This window comes from Pocillopora damicornis, chromosome 2 (genome assembly GCF_964200805.1).
Source record: "Pocillopora damicornis chromosome 2, jaPocDami1.2, whole genome shotgun sequence".
NCBI classification, from domain to species: domain Eukaryota; kingdom Metazoa; phylum Cnidaria; class Anthozoa; order Scleractinia; family Pocilloporidae; genus Pocillopora; species Pocillopora damicornis.
The window spans coordinates 28,831,033-28,848,687 of NC_142671.1; the positions used below are offsets into that span (position 1 = coordinate 28,831,033).

The 17,655-nt window shown below is 38.8% G+C and overlaps 1 long non-coding RNA gene and 2 pseudogenes across 2 annotated transcripts; 2 read left to right on the top strand and 1 right to left on the bottom strand.

Annotated features, from left to right (window-relative positions):
• Positions 1–1,116: 1,116 nt before the first annotated feature.
• Positions 1,117–3,183, top strand: LOC149050692 (uncharacterized; annotated as a pseudogene). The gene is made up of 3 exons (XR_016182718.1): positions 1,117–1,356; positions 1,515–1,683; positions 2,625–3,183. The product of XR_016182718.1 is annotated as an uncharacterized LOC149050692 (transcript).
• Positions 3,184–3,660: 477 nt separating this feature from the next.
• LOC149050693 (uncharacterized) lies at positions 3,661–6,245 on the bottom strand. The gene is made up of 2 exons (XR_016184355.1): positions 5,354–6,245; positions 3,661–5,170 (listed from the first exon to the last, which is right to left on the bottom strand). It is a non-coding gene; the product is annotated as an uncharacterized LOC149050693 (long non-coding RNA).
• A 6,990-nt stretch (positions 6,246–13,235) lies between these two features.
• On the top strand, positions 13,236–15,399 carry LOC149050694 (uncharacterized; annotated as a pseudogene).
• Positions 15,400–17,655: the final 2,256 nt, after the last annotated feature.

Below are 17,655 nucleotides of genomic sequence, written 5' to 3' on the forward strand. Positions count from 1 at the left end.
TCATATGGCGTCGTAGTGGTAACCCAATAGCTACCATGAGATAACTGATAAATTGGGCTGAAGGGTTAACAAAGAGCTTACCACCACTTAGGGCTCTTTTGCAACGCTTTTGCCACTAATAATTGGCTGAAAATGTTCAGTTTTGATCGTAAATTTCTGGGGTTTGCAGGGATGGGTGTCCAATAGGATGCTTCATCCACGTAAGTTTCAGATGTTACCACTTTATATTGGGGAAGCCATGACCGAAAGAGGGGAATGTTACTAATTTGCCCTACTTTTCCTTAGAGAGAGAGAGAGAGAGAGAGAGAGAGAGAGAGAGAGAGAGAGAGAGAGAGAGAGAGAGAGAGAGAGAGAGAGAGAGAGAGAGAGAGAGAGAGAGAGAGAGAGAGAGAGAGAGAGAGAGAGAGAAGAGAGAGAATTAATAAATCATTTATCGGCTACACGTCGTCAAGGAAACATTTGCTTATAAAAGCTGCTTAGCGCACTAGATACGTGGATTGGATACCGCCCGCTGTAAGCGGGCCGGACGGGAGAATACTGTCCACTCTCGGTACCAATCAAATCGCATGATTTGTAGAATACCGCATGCGCACGCACTGAGAAAAAACAATATCTGATCTTACGCGTCAGCTTAATGTGCATTCTCCTGTTATGTCTATCGCTTTTTGTTATCCGGATCCACCCTTAGTCCTGCTACTAGAAAGATTACCCTTCTCTGAAAGTTTTTTCACTATTTTAAGACTAGGCTACCTTCAGCGTATCAGCATTTAATTAAATTAGCTACGCATTACATCTGAGAACGCAATTATTACAATTAGTACAATTTTGGCTCCAAATGTGAAACATCGCTAATTCGACTATCATACAGGTGGTCATTATCAAACTCACTCCGATCCATCATAGTTAGTAGAGGAGACTGGTTATGAAAGTCGGCGAGCTTCAAAGACCGATGTCTTTGTTTTGATTTTTGCCTTGTCACGTGATCGCGACAGTGCACATTTATCAAACGATCATGGCGTCCGTCGAGTAGTTTCTTGTTAGTTGTGCGATATGTGTTAGGTTTCTCCGTAATTTTCATCAGTATATGGTTGTCATTTTGCAAGAAATATAAAAGCTATGCCAGGGGCTAATTGCTCAGTATCTCAGTATTTGGCTGTGGTTCGTGCAGAAGAACGAAGGGAATTGGTATTTGGAAGTTGCCTGTGGCAAAAGACGAAGCTCATGGAACATGGCGAGACGAATGGCTTGGTGAGATAAAAAAGACAAGAGAAATGGATCAGAACTTCAGGGAACAGTTGAAGAGCGATAGAATATATACCTGTGAGAAACATTTTGCGCCCGAAGATATCGAAATGTGTAAGTACATATCTGTATTTTCGTGTTAAATTGTCGGATTTGCTTTGAGTTAGTTTTCACCGATCAGTGTTGCTGCTGTTTGAAGTTCGTTCTGAAAGTGGATATGGTGTTAGGTTTGACTATTTCCAAGTTTGACAATTTTATCTTTTCTTTGATAGATCAATCTGCGAAAATGACCAAAAAGAAGCCCAAATTTGGAGCTTTGCCGTAGCTGAACTTGCCTAAGAAAAGCCATGAAAGCAGCAAGCCTTCACCACGTCCTGAACGTTCGGTTGTAAAATGTAACGAGGGGCCTTTACCACACAGCTGCTACAAGGGATTTTCCTTGTATTATTCCTTCCATTCTATCCTCGATGGCTAGAAAAACAACGCGCTAAAACATCTAAGTTCGAATGTTTTAAAAACTTTATTATGGCGGAACCCGGTCGTCTACGAATGTGTGAAAGATATTTTGCTTAAAATGATTTAAGAAACGTGCGATTGTAAAACTGAGCATTAAGATGTGTATTAAAATGAAATTAACCACCGTTTACGGTCTTTGTGTGGTCGTGTAAAGCGCGAGCAGAGCAATAAACAAACCACTGTTTACGGTCTTTGTGTAGACTTGTGAAGCGTGAGCGGCGCCTAAACTAAAGAAGGTGAGACTTTTCATTAACATATACGAAATTAGCTTCAGCTTGACTTGACTTAAATTTTATGATCGCTGACGGTTTGATTGTCGATTATACAGTTAACACAGGCGAATCGTACGATCGGCTCGGTAAACTTTTCGCCTCGCCTACCGTCACAATGAACTCCTCTGCGCCCTGTGGAATTAAACGCGAATGATCTGTTGTTTAAGGGGCAGGTGTCTCTCGGATAACCTAAACGTCCCCGCATGTAATAAGTGTATTAGAATTAAAATGTCGCGAAATGAGTACGCTTCATGGTTACTGAGTGTAATTGGAGAACCGTGTAATTCGCAACTCAGAATATGCGATATTTACATAACTTGTTTTTACTCGAACGAAGATGAATCAAATTAAAAGGGAAATTTTCAGATAAACGAACGCTCCTTATTTACAATTATTTCACTTCCATAGGCTTGACTTTATGAGTCACGCTCTAGGAATTGAATCGACCGACTAGGATCCGAGCGCGATCGCACATAAAGTAGATGAATCAACTGTTGTAACACATGTTTTAACACGTAGGCGAACTGACATATGAGACGTAGGCGAATCGACTCTAACGGTAGGCGAACAGACCGTAGGCGAAACGACCCGTAGGCGAAACGACCGTAATTCCTGCCAACGAGTTAAAAGCCTTAAAAGCCTTGGTGATTGGAGCCTGAAGATCTTTGAGGACAAAATTGTGCTGAAGAAAACCGTGCATCCGTACGTTCTGCCACGTTTGGAAATTATTATGGATGACAGTCTTGGCTTTACTGTGAAAGTGTTTGGTTCCTATTTACCTGAAGATCATCCTTTGTACCTGGACTATCGTAGAACAGTTCGAAATATTACTGTATCTAACTTAATAAGGCAACTGGAGGGATACAGGTTGTGCGATGGAGTCTCTATAATGGAACTTAATGGGAAATTGTATCATCATGTTATACCATTGAGTCATGACACATTTGGAGAAGAAGAGGAGCAGCAGTTCCCACATAAGGGATTTTGGAGAGCAAAAGGCTGTTTTTTCTTGTGTCAGCAACGTGTTGTCTGCTGTGAATGTGACGAATTCATGTGCTGTTCAGAAAATGCTAGAAAATCGAGAGAAAGTCGGTCAGCAAAGCCTGCACATGTGAAAGCACCAGTTTCCCAGACAGACCCAGAGCGCAACTAACTACTAACTATGGATCCATATACAAAGAAAGATAAATCTTTATAATATCTTTATTCAATTAATCTATCTCAAAACAAGGTTTGTCACAAATATAACACTAATTGAATTCTACTAAATTTACCCACCATTCTTTTTACAATGCCTTAACATTTTCGCTTTCTGAAAAAACAATTTTGTTTCCAAATCTAATTTTCACTGGTTTGCTGGAGAGTTATTAGACAGCCCACCTCTCACGATGTTGTGGTCCCTTGGCAGACAATAAAGAGAGGGGTCAAAAGCTTTTCCTGTAGCTTTTAAAATGGTGTCTACCTCAACACCAATCTTTTCAACCAGTTCACTGATTCCATATACATCACCAAGGAAAAGCTGTGCAAACTGTTGGGAGCCACACACATGTACAGAGTCAAGAGAACCTCGCTTGACAGGGTACATACATGTGCATCTTGAATGGATTACCTCATACACCTCAAAAATGCCAATGTCAAAGCAATTTATTGTGATACTGTACTTTCTTTCCTGTCTATGTCTCATCATAACTGAACCCCCTAGTTAACCCATTCACAAACTACTAATGATGTACTAAATTACTTCCTTACCACAATTTCCACTTATTTATTTTGGTGGTATATCAGTATTCCTGCTGGAAATTCCCGTATGTCGCATTTTCACTTCTTGTGAGCTTCTGTGAACGGTTTGAAATTGTATGGAGAAGTCGCGTATCAATCACTCAGGGAGTAATTGAGTTAAAAAAAAAGAAAAAAAAGCATTGTGCATTCCAACAATGTGCTCATGTTAATGATTTTTGTTGATTACATTGAGAATTTTGTTACATGATTTGACTGCTACACGCTGGCACTTTAGGAAAGCCTAATTTATGAAATACTTATTGAGAACAGCACAAACAATTCCATAATGAAGCCCTTGCGATTAAAATTTTGTTAAAAGTCACGAAAGATAGAAGGAATCAATGGCTACCAAGACTGTTCCTGGTCAATGAAATTGATTAACTCTTTATTAATCATTCATTTTCCATAACAAATAACAGCATACAATTGAGCTGGCGGTCTCACAATAAAGGTTTCACCTACACATCAATCAAACCCTTGTTGAATTCATGATGATGTTCATGAGGATGCCTCAGTTCCTAACAGAAAAAAGCCACACTGATTCATAAAGGATTATTAAATAACACCAGATACATAAGGGAAATAGAATTCTGTTTCTTTAAATCCTTACTGCATTTTTAAAGAGAAAGGTATGCAAAAATGCACCAGTAGCTTTTGAGGTAACAAAAATAGATGCAAGTTGTTGATATGAAACTGATGCTAAATAGGAAGTGAGCTGAGATACCTCAGGTATATTTCAGTTCAAATCAATCATTGTACTCTGTAGCCATCTGTTGGACAAAATTACCATGCACCCTCATTAACATTAATTTCATTATATTATTCCTTGAGAAAAAGCCTCTACTAAATAATCAAGAGAAACATTATTGGTTTGATTGTGACTTCCTGCTGAACATAATACATACAGCATATAAAATGAAAATAGCAAATCAAAACATAGCACTAATTCTCAAGCTAGTAGACTCAAAATTTTTCTTATCTCCTAACAAAGAGAAGAAAACCACATGTGCATTCCAACCAAATTATAATAATAATAAAACCAACAACACATAGATTGGTGCAAAATTTGTATTTCAATTTTCTTGGGGTGAAAATATCTTTTACACTATTATTTTTTATTTAAACCAATATTATGATACAAAATAAAAATTATAAGTCTCCACCATCATTTCCAGTTACTATAGACAGCCATTGTGTTTCTTATTCCAACAAGTACTTGCATTGGCCACTTTCTTATTTTGAATTGAATTACAAAGAAGCCTTTAAGTAAGTATGCATGAAAGTTTAATATCGCTTGTGACCAATTTGATAAATCACAAACTGTCATTTAACTCCATGTTGTCAAATCCTTCATGAAATGACTGGAATGAAGAATATTCACTGTCAGAAAAAAAATGAATGGAATACACTCATTTTTACAAAACAAGAAGCTTTCTGCCTTTTTGTTATATTATGTTTATAATATAAAACATGCCCTCTGAATCATGTTTAATTAGATTTATTTTAGATTCACAGGTAAAAAAAATGGTTTACATAATTTTTACCTTGATTTTTCTTCCATAACTGCCAGGAAAATGCAGCCAAAAAACTGCAAATATAATAAAAAATAGCATTGTTTGGGTTAATGTTTAGGTAAAAGGGAATTGATACACAAGCTGGCTTAGAGGCAAGATGCAACTTTACCACTCAGCTATACACAATTCAAAAAAATGCAACAAAAGTCTTAGGCAGTCATTAAATCAGCTAGTTTATTTAAATTGGCTAAAGTTCACTCCTAGTGAAGAATATCATTAGTCTACAAGTCAAAGAAAACTTTGAAATTGACTGCCTCTAAAGATACATGTAGGTGGCAGTCATTTTGATGGTCTTAACCCTTTAACCTCTAAGAGTGACTGACATTTAATTTCTCATCACAATATCAGCCCCAAATCACATATTAAGGTAATGAGAATAAAGGAAATGGTCACCATTTAGAGAAGCTCTGGATTATGAAACAAATTCTCCTCATCAGCACCTTAGGGAATGTATAGGGAACAGTATGGAGAAGATGCATACTGATGTAAGGGTGGAAAAGGTTAACAAAACTTGATGTTGTTAGGGAAGAAACCAAACTTTTATTACCAGGCAGTATGATCATCATAGGAAGAATGCATGCACAACATCTTAAATTCCCAATTTTTCTCCCTAGTTGTAAAGTGTATTCTCTCTGCTTTACAAAGACAGTAAACTGTTAACTTCTCACCTGAGAGGAAATATATGAACTGCCAGCTGACCAAAATATATAGGTATTTCATGTAGCAGCTTAATTATCATGCTTTTAGCTCAGCTTCTTACACTGATCCAGACTGGCAACTTTTTCTCCCACACCTACTTTCTTGCTGTAGTCAACATAAGGGACTGATAAAACACTCAGGTCATCATGGCATGATCCAAGACATTTTTGGAGATCACCAGCAATATTTGATGCACATCTACAGAAGAAAGGATATAATTTAGGGAAACCTTCCACGCAGCCATCATTAACATGGTACATGTACCTAAAACAGTTATGCTTCAGAGGCCAAACAGGTTTATAGAAGAAACCCAAAGGAGGAGGAACCACAGTGACTACTCATTGAGTGCACTCCTTCCTTGAATTCCTCCAGCAAAGCATTCTTAAAAGATAATTAAGGATTGAAAAGATGATATCAAATTTCTATAGAGACACTTGCAGAATTAATGCAAGTTTGGCTCACCTAGCCCCTGGTTGCAAGGTGAAGGATTAACAAATAAATATTGTCTATCTATGTATGCATATATACAAAGTATTTTCTTGGTCTACTTTGCCATATTCTAACTCTTGGTCTTCTGTTCATTAAAAGCTCCAGGTTCAGATGTAACACCGTCCTAGGGTATCTCTTTTGGTGACATTCTTGGTCAGTGTTTTTGTAAATTTTCATAATGGTGGCCAGTGTTACTGGCATCCTGAATACTTTAAACTGCATTATGAGCCTTTAGGTTCCCAACAAAATTCATCCTTGAGTGCTTGATGAAATGACAACCACTCATTTTCCATCATCACAGCCATTTGGCACATTAAATCTCCATGCCAAACTTGGGCAGGAGCCTTTGTAATACCCTTAACACCAATGAATCTGGAACCATTTTCCACCCTGCTCCTTATTCAAACTCTCTTTGTTCACGGTGAACAAGCCCCAGATTTTGCAAATAACTTTCAGGCACATGTAAGTTCGTTAGCATTCCCAGCTGAGATGACTGATGATAATGCATTGATTGGAACGATTTTATTTCAATCACTTTGCTCTTCGATACTTCAAATTCACCCGTACGATAAATCAAAGGAAATGACCTATCATTTTCTCATTTAAATCTCAAGGGGTTAGCTTCCTCATTGTAATGTTGTGCGAAAATTTCAACATGCATGCTTACCTGATGCACATGTCGCACGGGCAGCATGCCTGTAACTTTTCCTCAGAAACTTTTGGGACTTTCCATTGATACCAGACGATATAACTACGCTTTGTCCAAGTCATCCAATAAACTTCCATCCAAAGAAAAGGCATGAACTACTCAAGTGTAAACTTTTCGTTAAAAGGACAACACCGTTGGCTTTGGACTCCGTTCGTTCCCAACATCGTCTTAGCCCAACACCGACCAACGTGACGTGTTTACGGTTAGTTCTCTGGTGGCGTTGCTGGCCCTTTTGGCTCTTTTTGTTTGTTTGTCTGTTTTTTTTTTTAACAACCTGAAGCCTTTTTGTTTTTATGATATGCCTTCCTTACTCGCTTTGAGCGACACAGTAATCAAACTGACCAAGGCTTTAGCATCCTGGCCTCAAGAGACAACAGTCTGGAATCTGGAATAAACTTGGGGATTTAGAGAACTTTGGTACAGTGGAACAAAGAGCTGCACAGAGGGAAATGATTATTGTTAATAGCTGGTTACCACCACAACTGTGTTTTTTGATTCTGCAAGAGAATTTGCGTAAAGACTAACCACGTTTTCCGAATCTAGACAGACATTTTAAGGTTTTCTAAAAAATTTCAAATATCAAAATTACTTCAGGTCTTTGGAAGGAATATCAAACAGTAACAACTTTAAATCAGAAGCAAATCCTTATTTTCAATGGGAGTTACCGGAATCCGCCCCCAACACACATCTGGAATAACCTGGCACATCACCTAGGCCGTCACGTCATGACCGTCAGCGCTTTTTTGGATTTGGACTAACCGGATTGTTTTGGATTTTCTTGTTTGGATTTTTTTTTTGTTTGGATTTTTTTTTTGTTTGGATTTTTTTTTTGTTTGGATTGTTTGGATTGTTTTGATTTTCAGATTTTTCAAAAATCTGAAAAGAGATCGATCCGAACAGCAAACAGCCTTGACACGATCTTTTGAATGACAGGAATAAGCAAGATAGCGGTTTTTTTAGATTACCTTCAGCCTTTTACTCTATGCTGGAAGAACTTGTCAAAGAAAACAGAAACAAGGGAAAACATCATGAAAATGGATGACTTGCTCATTTTTACGATGCTTGAGAAGCTCAAGAAAACTCACAGAAATGTTGCAGTTCGGACGGATGCTTACGCCGTGCAAAAAAATTAAATGCTGTTTTCGGTCTTAACTGGGCGAATTTCCAACTTCTTCGTTTTATTCTTAACATTCAAGTTCAACTTCCATAATCTTAAAAACTTCAAGAGGAGCACAGCAGTGTTCAAGAACCTGGGCTGGCTTGAAAATGACAGTTGCTCATTTTTCATTTTTTGAACCGCCATGTTAATCGCTAGTGTCCACCATGTAATCGGGATCCAAAGTGATATACCGACCCGTGCGATCCAAGTTCTGAGGGAGATCGTTCCGATTGTAGTCTTAAACTTGTTTTCTCTTTGATGAAGCAGAAAACTGTATGTGGATCGGAAAATCAGGATTTAGATTGGCTAATAGAAACGCAACCTAAATCATTGTAAGAGAAGGACTGAACGGTGTTTCTTACATGAGCTTTGTACCAGAGATTACGAGGTTTGGAAGAGCGTGCTTTCGAATTAGAGAGCGACTCTCTGTAAGTAAAGTGTAACGGCGCCTAAGCTGTGATTCGTGGATTATGGTGTCTAAAATAGCCCAATGTCGGCTGAAAGATACTTTATTACATCATACTGTATTTAATTACTGGGTAATATCCACAGACCAGTTTGAGAACGAAATATCTTCGGAATATACATCCAATGTGGCATGTGGTGCAGCCATAAGAGGTTTAGTTCGTTGACAACATATTCAAGGAAAACCTTCACTAAGTTAGAGTGTGGGTCTTCTTGTCACTAATTCCACTGTCTGAAAATACATGCAAAATCCAGTAACAAATGCCTGTAAATTTTGGAGTAGGATTTTCCTGAATTTGGTAAGTCAAGCACACAATTGGTCAAAGATGTATAGTTTCAGCGCTAACCTACGTTCCTTTCAACTCCTGCTGCACCCTTTGTTTCAGTCACAGGAAGTTAGCACATACCACCTTTTCTCAAAGGATAAAAGGCCTCGCATCAGCCACTGAAATGACAGGGCGCACGCTTCACCAGTTCTTCCATTTCAACATGCCGCATCCGCATCATCACTGGCAAAAACCGCTCATGCCAAATATTGGTGCATTTCTGCGATGCCAGAAAAATGACAACAATTTGCCTCATACTACCTGCTCGAGTGTCCGTTGCCGCATGATATGGTATTTGTGACTATCCAAACACTCGGTTCCGGGCTAGCAGATAGTTCAAATTACCTAAGTACTACCCGGCAGTTTTCTCTTAAGAGTTTGGAGATGTTTTTCCTTGTCTTATTTCTCTCATCAATTCACAACGGGACAGTTTTTGTACCAAATTTTCGTGTTGTTTGCCGTTTTTAAGTCACTTTGTCGTGCTAAGGAAATTGAAATTAAACATTAAAGTTTGGATTAGGTTTTAAAACGATCAGCCTAATGCCTCTGGAGTCATCTGTTTTTTGTCGAAAACTGCCATAATGAACTCCTTGGTTATTTCCTTAAGCACAATAACAGAAAAACAGAATTTTTCCACCCAGATGACAAAATTCTTTACGACGCAGACTGCGCAGATACGTCGCACTGTGTGATATACTGAATTCGCTTGGACCAATCAGAAGTTTTTCACGTTGGGTATATTTATCTATATATAAACATAACAACCCACGTACCAGACAATAAACACAGATCAATAGACCAAAGTCTGAAAAGTTTCAGTTTTTCTAAAATTCATTATTTAATCTTTGGTAAGCATTAGATGATGTTGCCTTATTTTCTTTGTACAAAACAAAAGCTGTATTGATGGGTTTGTAATCGTAATATCGAAAATGGCGGCAATAAAATTTCTCACGGAGGAGGAGGTGGCTTGTAAAATTGAAGATGACCCCTAATGCAGTCTCAAATTACTTATTTTCGCAGCGGTGGGTGAGGGGGGTGTGTTAATCCATAAATTCAGAGAAGTCTTGAATTATTTGAAAATGTCAGGAGCCCATTTTAATGGGCTCCCGAAAACGTAATATTTGTATCAAAAAACTTTATCTTGACCAGTTACATCGCGAGTTCCTATTGATTTTCAATAATAAATCCCTTCCGTCAAACCAAATTTGCCAATTTTATACAAAGCACTTCCTCGAACAATCGCCTGAACGCTTATTTCAAATTTCGGCTGAGAGAAGGGACGCTTATTGGAAGGAGGGCGCTTATTAAGAAGCTATTAACTTGTACTGATTCAGCTGTAGTTGAAGGTTAAAGAGTTATAGATAAAGTGGCAATAGAAACAGGTTTTCTTGGTATCTGAGACAGTGAGGAAGGAGGGGAGAGGGGGGCGGTAATTTATTCGAGGGGCGCTGAAAACGTAATAAAACGAGACCTTCTTTCGGTAGGAGTCATATGAAGTTATAAGCTTTATCTAACAACGTAGTTCTAATATTTGATGTGATGATTTCTTGTTCACAGGGACTTATCCCATAATCAGTTAAAGTATTTACCCTCAGGAGTTTTCAGATGGGTTGGGCCGCTCAGAAGACTGTAAGTACCAACCAACATAAATCCTTATTTACAGCTGTAACATCCACACGACCGAAAAAGTCTCACGCAGATATAAACTACTTGCTACTGAAAAATACATAATCGGTGGAGAAAAAAAAGTTTGTGGCTGGCGATAAAACTCCTTCTAATTGTTCCCCTCCCCCCCTCCCCCCGCCTTTCCTTACAAACCTCACCACCTGCCAAACGAGGACTAAAAGCACACGCATCATAATCAAAGTCAACTCTGTATCGAGGGTGGGTAGGGAAGGCAAAGATCAGGCAACCAGGTAAATACAAGTCAAAAAAGACTTTACGTAGTTTTTTTAGTCCCCAGGAGCAGCCATTATCAGAGCTCAGTTACGATATGAAAATCTTTTCAAAATTGCTCACCCAAGACTAAACTTTAAAGCAAATTAACGTTGTTGATGAAAACAGTGTATGAAAAGATATGCGTCGAAAGCCTTGCGAAGTATTCTCACTTCTTCGGCACGCGGTCATATTACGAGTACTGCGGTTTGGATTTGTGTAATTAATGCCCGCCATGTTATGGGCGGTTCATTTGGCTTCGGGCGCATTAATCATCACGTGACTCGGTAATTCATCTAGTTTACTTAGTTGGAAAACTTGTCAGAAGAATTTCTGTTTTACTTAATATAATCGTTAATTGATATATAATACATATAATACGGACCGACCTAGGCTGGTGAATAACATTTATACTTATTTTCAAACACCTAACGAAATACTTGCCACAAACTGAAAAATTTCTTAGCGAGTAGATAGTATAGAAAAAATAGGTTATGCAAACTAAAGAGAGAGGCTTCACAGAAACATTTTTATTTGTGTAAAGAAAAAGGTAAAAGGCTCCCAAGCAAATTTTGAAACATAACTACCATGACGATGTTTTCCTCAAAAACAGTGATCTTACGGAAAGCATTATTCACTTAAATGGACGATTAATCCACAAAGATTAACCTTTGTGTAGTTTTTAAATGGCAAAGAAAGTCAGTGTAGGTAAATTCAAATGTTTGTTTTGTAAGTGGAAATAGTGTTGTTTTCGAGCACGGAAAGACCAGGCTTAACTTTGTGAAAATTGCAACATCGTCATTTACGTCATGACATAATCTAATTACGTACCCCGTCGTTAAATCCAGAATTCCGAAAAATCTTTTGCAGTTAGCACCGTGTTCGAGAAGGAAATCAATACAGTAAGGTAGCCTTGCGTAGCTAACGACGGCGGCTGGTGATAAAAAACGAATAATCACCGAATACTGCGAATAGTCGCGAATAGTGACGAATAGTAGCGAATATTGATATATACATTGATTGTCAAGTTTTCGGTAAGCGACTAAATCAAGTTCCCCTATTTGTCAAGCGCCCCCATATGTCATGTCGCGTTACCAACTACAGTCTTCTAGTGACCTGATTAGGCCGTTTATTATACAAAACAAGACACTCCATAGAGTGCACACTCGTGCCTAACCTACTGCGAATGAGCTTTGTTATACATACACTGTGCGCTTTGCATGGCTTTCTTCTCTAGTAGCTTGTGTGACAATAGCGTGACATTTTCTTGGTGTCCGAGGTCAAGGCGTTGAAGAACATATCAATCAAGTCTTATGTTTTTCATCGTTGACCTTCATTGGGATTCCTGTGCAATTCATTGTTATTCACGGCTGTCATCAAGGGGATTAAATTTCTCGAAGTGTAAATGAAGGTCACGAAATGTGAGTGAAAGTTTTCGGAAAAGGTAATGTTCTTTTACGAGTTAATTTGCGTGTTACTGTTCAAATCGAAGACCGTCTACGGGCCGAATTAATTCAGGCCAAGATGATAAGTATGATATCGATAAATTTTCTGATGAATTGAAATTAGTTCAAGTAAATGGCTAAGGCACATACTGACAGATGTAGTTCAACAGCAGTGTCAGAATCTCGTAACACATTACAATGTAAAGTGTCTTATATTTATCAAGTATTCTTTATCCGCCGCGGGGGAACTTGAAAACACATTCGACGGTAACTTATTATGTAGTATGTAAATTGGTATCTTTATGAACAAAAAGTTATGAGATAATTACTGTCCTCGATAAGTTGTTGTGTATTTTGATATCTGACGGAGTTGGAATCGAAGCTCGTCTACAGGCCGAATTGATTCAGCCCAAGATAATAAGATATCTGACGGAGTTTGAAGAAAAATGGAGTCGTGTTTTGCAAAGTTAGCCTAATTTTGGTTCTCCTACTAAAGAAAATGTTCGTTGTGTGTGTCTTAAAATTGAGTCGTTTATTGTAACTTAAGTTGAGGCAGGCTGGTTCGCCCCTTGGATATTATCCCAATCCCAAGAAGTGTTGGCTTGTTGTTAAGCCGGAAAAGGAAGGTCGTGCAAAGGAAATGTTCGCAGGGATTGGTATTAACATCACCACCGTGGGGCGTAAACACCTGGGCGCTGCGCTGGGCTCACGGTCCTATCTTGAGCATTATGTGGGTGGCAAGGTAGAAGATTGGGTGGGAGAAGTGACAAGGTTGGCGGAGTTTGCAAGATCTCAGCCACAAGCTAGTTATGCAGCATTCACATTTGGGCTTAGACATCGGTGGACGTATTTTATGAGAACATTGCCGGATATCGAGACCCTACTGCAGCCCTTAGAGCGTGCAATCTCGGATGTGCTTATACCATCGCTCATAGGACGTAACTGTTCTGAGGCAGAGCGCGATCTAGTAGCATTGCCGGTGCGTATGGGTGGTCTTTGGCTCATAAATCCATCTGATAGTGCGGATGCGGAGTACTCAGCCTCTATTAGAGTAAGTGCTCCACTTGTAAGCGAGATAGAGGCGCAATCCCATGAGACCCCAGATGAAGTCGAGGTACAACGACTGGTATACGCCACCCGGAAAGAAAAGGATGATGGGCTAAAAGAAGAGTTTGAGGAGGTGAAGGCCAGGTTGCCAGACAAGACACAAGGAGCCGTGGACCTGGCCTGTTAAAAAGGCGCATCCAACTGGCTTACAGTTATTCCTCTCAAAGACATGGATTTTGATCTCAACAAGCGGGAATTTCGTGATGCCGTGAGGCTCCGATATGATTGGCCGATACCCGATCAGCCGTCAGTGTGCGTTTGTGGTAGCATGTTTACAGTAGATCATGCGATGATCTGCAAGCGTGGAGGCCTAGTTATTCAGCGCCACAATGAAATTCGCGATCTACAGGCCGAGCTGCTCGACATGGTCTGTTATGATGTGCAAGTTGAACGGGCATTGCAACCTATCACAGGCGAAGAGCTTGACAGAGGGGATAACCAAGCCCCTGATGCACGCCTTGATGTCCACTGTAGGGGTTTCTGGGAGCGACAGAGGCCCGCTTTTTTTGATACAAGGGTGTGTCATCCCAATGCGGACTCGTATAAAGATCTTAGCCCCAAGCAAATCTACAAGATTCATGAAAATGAAAAGAAGCGAAAATACAACTCTCGCGTCACAGAAATAGAGCAAGGCACATTCACCCCATTGGTATTTACAACGACAGGAGGGATGGCTGACGAATGCCTGAGATACCACTCAAGATTAGCCGAGCTATCATCCGCAAAAAAGCAAGAGAGCTACGCCACAACAATTTCATGGGTCAGGGCGAAAGTGTCCTTTGCAATGCCTAAGGGGATCGAGAACCCCGAGAAGGAGAAACTTAGATGTTAAGGACAGGGATCTAGAAATAGAGAAGGGTCAAGCAGGACTTTGAAAATTCTTTACTTTGCCATTATTATTGTTATGATTGTTTTATTATCTTCTCCTTTTTTAAGTTCAAGAAGTAAACCTAAACGAAGCGTGTATCCGTTAGTTTTTCTTAAATTTTTATCAGACATTTTAATGTATTTTTCGATTTTTTTAAGGATTTTATAATTTTTGTAAATATTTTTAGAGATCATTGTGAATAAAGGATTATCTTTTTTTTTTTATTGTAACTTAATACCACAGATCGATAGCTTGGGATGCCTGTGCTCCAAATGAATTTTGATGTTTTTGACAGGAGAAGCTTATCGACGTCTTCGTAGCAATCACACCTTGAACTTTTTTTTAAATACGTTGATACTGCATGATCCAAGTATTATGATCTACGCTCAAGTATGAATTCATCAGCTAGAAAGCGTCGTGCGCCAGTACGGTTGCCTTATCAGCTCATATGGGGCTTTCGTTGTTCTAGGCTCACAGCATTTCACTCTCTGTTAGAAACGGCTAGTTCAATTTTCATCTCATTATTAATTCATTTATTTTCACTAGTCATCACTATTCGTCACTATTCGCGACTATTTGTCATTGCTCGTCACTATTCGCGACTATTTGTCATTGCTCGTCACTATTCGCGACTATTCGCAGTATTCGGTCGTTATTCGGGTTTTATCACTGGCCAACGACGGCAGATTGGTTTCAATCCCAGCTTTCGTTTCCCGTTCCCGCGTTTCACGTAGGCTTCTTTATATATTCTTTTATCATCGTTATTACAAGCTATAGGTTTTGTATTAAAAAAGAAAAAAGTACACATACAATATATAGGAGTGGTTGTTTTCATGAAGCACGGAAAAATGGATTATCGTAGCTTTGTTGACTTGAAAGACCGGCGATGCCAGCGCCAGACTGACCTATCCTTTCCCTCCCTCGTCGATTGAACATAGCTTGGTTGCCTCTGTAATTTAAACACTCATTTATAAAATCGTTGAATACCTTACAGTAGAAAAGGATTATTGAATTCTTTTCAACCCCGAAAAAAAGACCCCAAGGGATAAATGTGTTTTAGTGGTGTAGAGTACTACTGCAAAAGAGCGTTGTTTCGTATTCCGACTCAACTTTTTCGCTTCGCTACGCTTTTCAAAGCCACTTCTAATATCTAAAACGTAAGCAACAAAGATAATACCAAGCAAGAAACCATTTGTGTAAAACAATGTTTGAATATTGTCTTTCGAAGACAACTTTCTTATATTGTGAGTCTCAAAGGGAATTTATGGAACACCCCTGTAATTTGTGCGGTGGCGCAAAAGCGAAGAGCGTAAAAATAACCTATCACAGGTCTCACTTCTTTTTGTTTTAAAGAACAAACCTGGAATTTAATTCAATCATTGCTGTCATGCTAATGTTTAATTTGATGGTATTAATGATTGTAATCTCTCAAGAAATTGTGTAAAAAACCCTTGCTGGAATATATGGTAAACCAGGAACTTTTGTAACGCTGACCTTTTTGAGATCTAGTTAACTTCAAATTAACACCAAAAAATGAGAACAATATCAACTAACTATTTTTCCTTTGTTAAATTTCTTGATATCTACTTTAACTTGTGTTAAAGTTTTGAGACGCTAGAGGTAATCAAGAAGGTACAATTGTGAGTTGAAAGTCGGGTTGTAAAAAACGGGGATTTTGCGAATCCTGATTCTATTCACTGACATGAAAAGTCATACGGAAACACGTCAGATTTTTCTGAGCTGCAGTATCTCAAATTTATAGTACAGTGGTGGTCGAGAGATGGCGTCGCGAATAAAACCGAAATCATTCGACACGTTTTCGGCAGCCACCGAAAGTAATGCCCAAAGGAATAAACCGAGCCTTCGAGGTAAAAAATCCAGCGCTGTCACCCATTTCAGTAAGTCACAAATAATCCGGGCTGGAGTCGTAATGGTAATGGTAACCCAATAGCTACCATGAGATAACTGATAAAATGAGCTGAAGAGCTTTCAACAAAGTGCTTACCACCATTTAGTTACTTACCACTTACCACTTTTGCACCGTTTTTGCTAGGCCACCCTCAGCTTATCAGCATTTAATTAACTTCGCTACGCATTACATCTGAGAACGCAATTAATTAGTACAATTTTGGCTCCAAACGTAAAGCATTGCAAATTCGACCATCGTTCAGGTCGTCGCTATTCAACCCACTCCGACCCATATACAAAGAAAGATAATTTTTTTCCAACACTTTATTCGATTAATCCATCTCAAAACAAGGTTTGTCACAAATATGACACTTATGGAATTCTACTAAATTTACCCACCATTCATTTGCAATGCTTTATCATTTAGCTTTCTGAAAAAGCAATTTTGTTTCCAAACCTAATTTTCACTGGTTTGCTGGGGAGGTATAAGAAAGCCCACCTCTCACAATATTGTGGTCCCCTGGCAGACAATAAAGAGAGGGGTCAAAAGCTTTTCCTGTAGCTTTTAAAATGGCGTCTACCTCAACACCAATCTTTTCAATCAGCTCACTGATTCCTTCTACATCACAAAGGATAACTGTGGAAACTGTTGGGAGCCACACATATGTACAGAGTCAAGAGAACCTCACTTGACAGGGTACATACATGTACATTTTGAATGGATTAGCACACACACAATTCAGAAATGTTTATTAAAGCAAATAATTTTGATACTGTACTTTCTTTTCTGCTAATGTTCATCATAACTGAACCCCCTAGTTAATCCATTCACAAACTACTAAGATATCCACTGTTAAATAACCTCCTTGCCACCCTTTTCATTATTCCTGCTGGAAATTCCCATATGTTACATTTTCATTTCTTGTGAGCTTTTGTGAACACTTTGAAATTGTATGGAGAAGTCACATGTCAATCACTCAGGGAGTAAATGAGTTAACAAAAGGAAAAAAAGGCATGATCAATGATTTCTGTTAAAAAGATTAAGAATTTTCCAATTGATTTGGCTGTCACACCCTGGAACCTTGAGGAAAGACTAATTTATAAAACACTTCTTGAGAACAGCACAAACAATTCTATTAAAAAGTTGACCTTAAAAATGAAA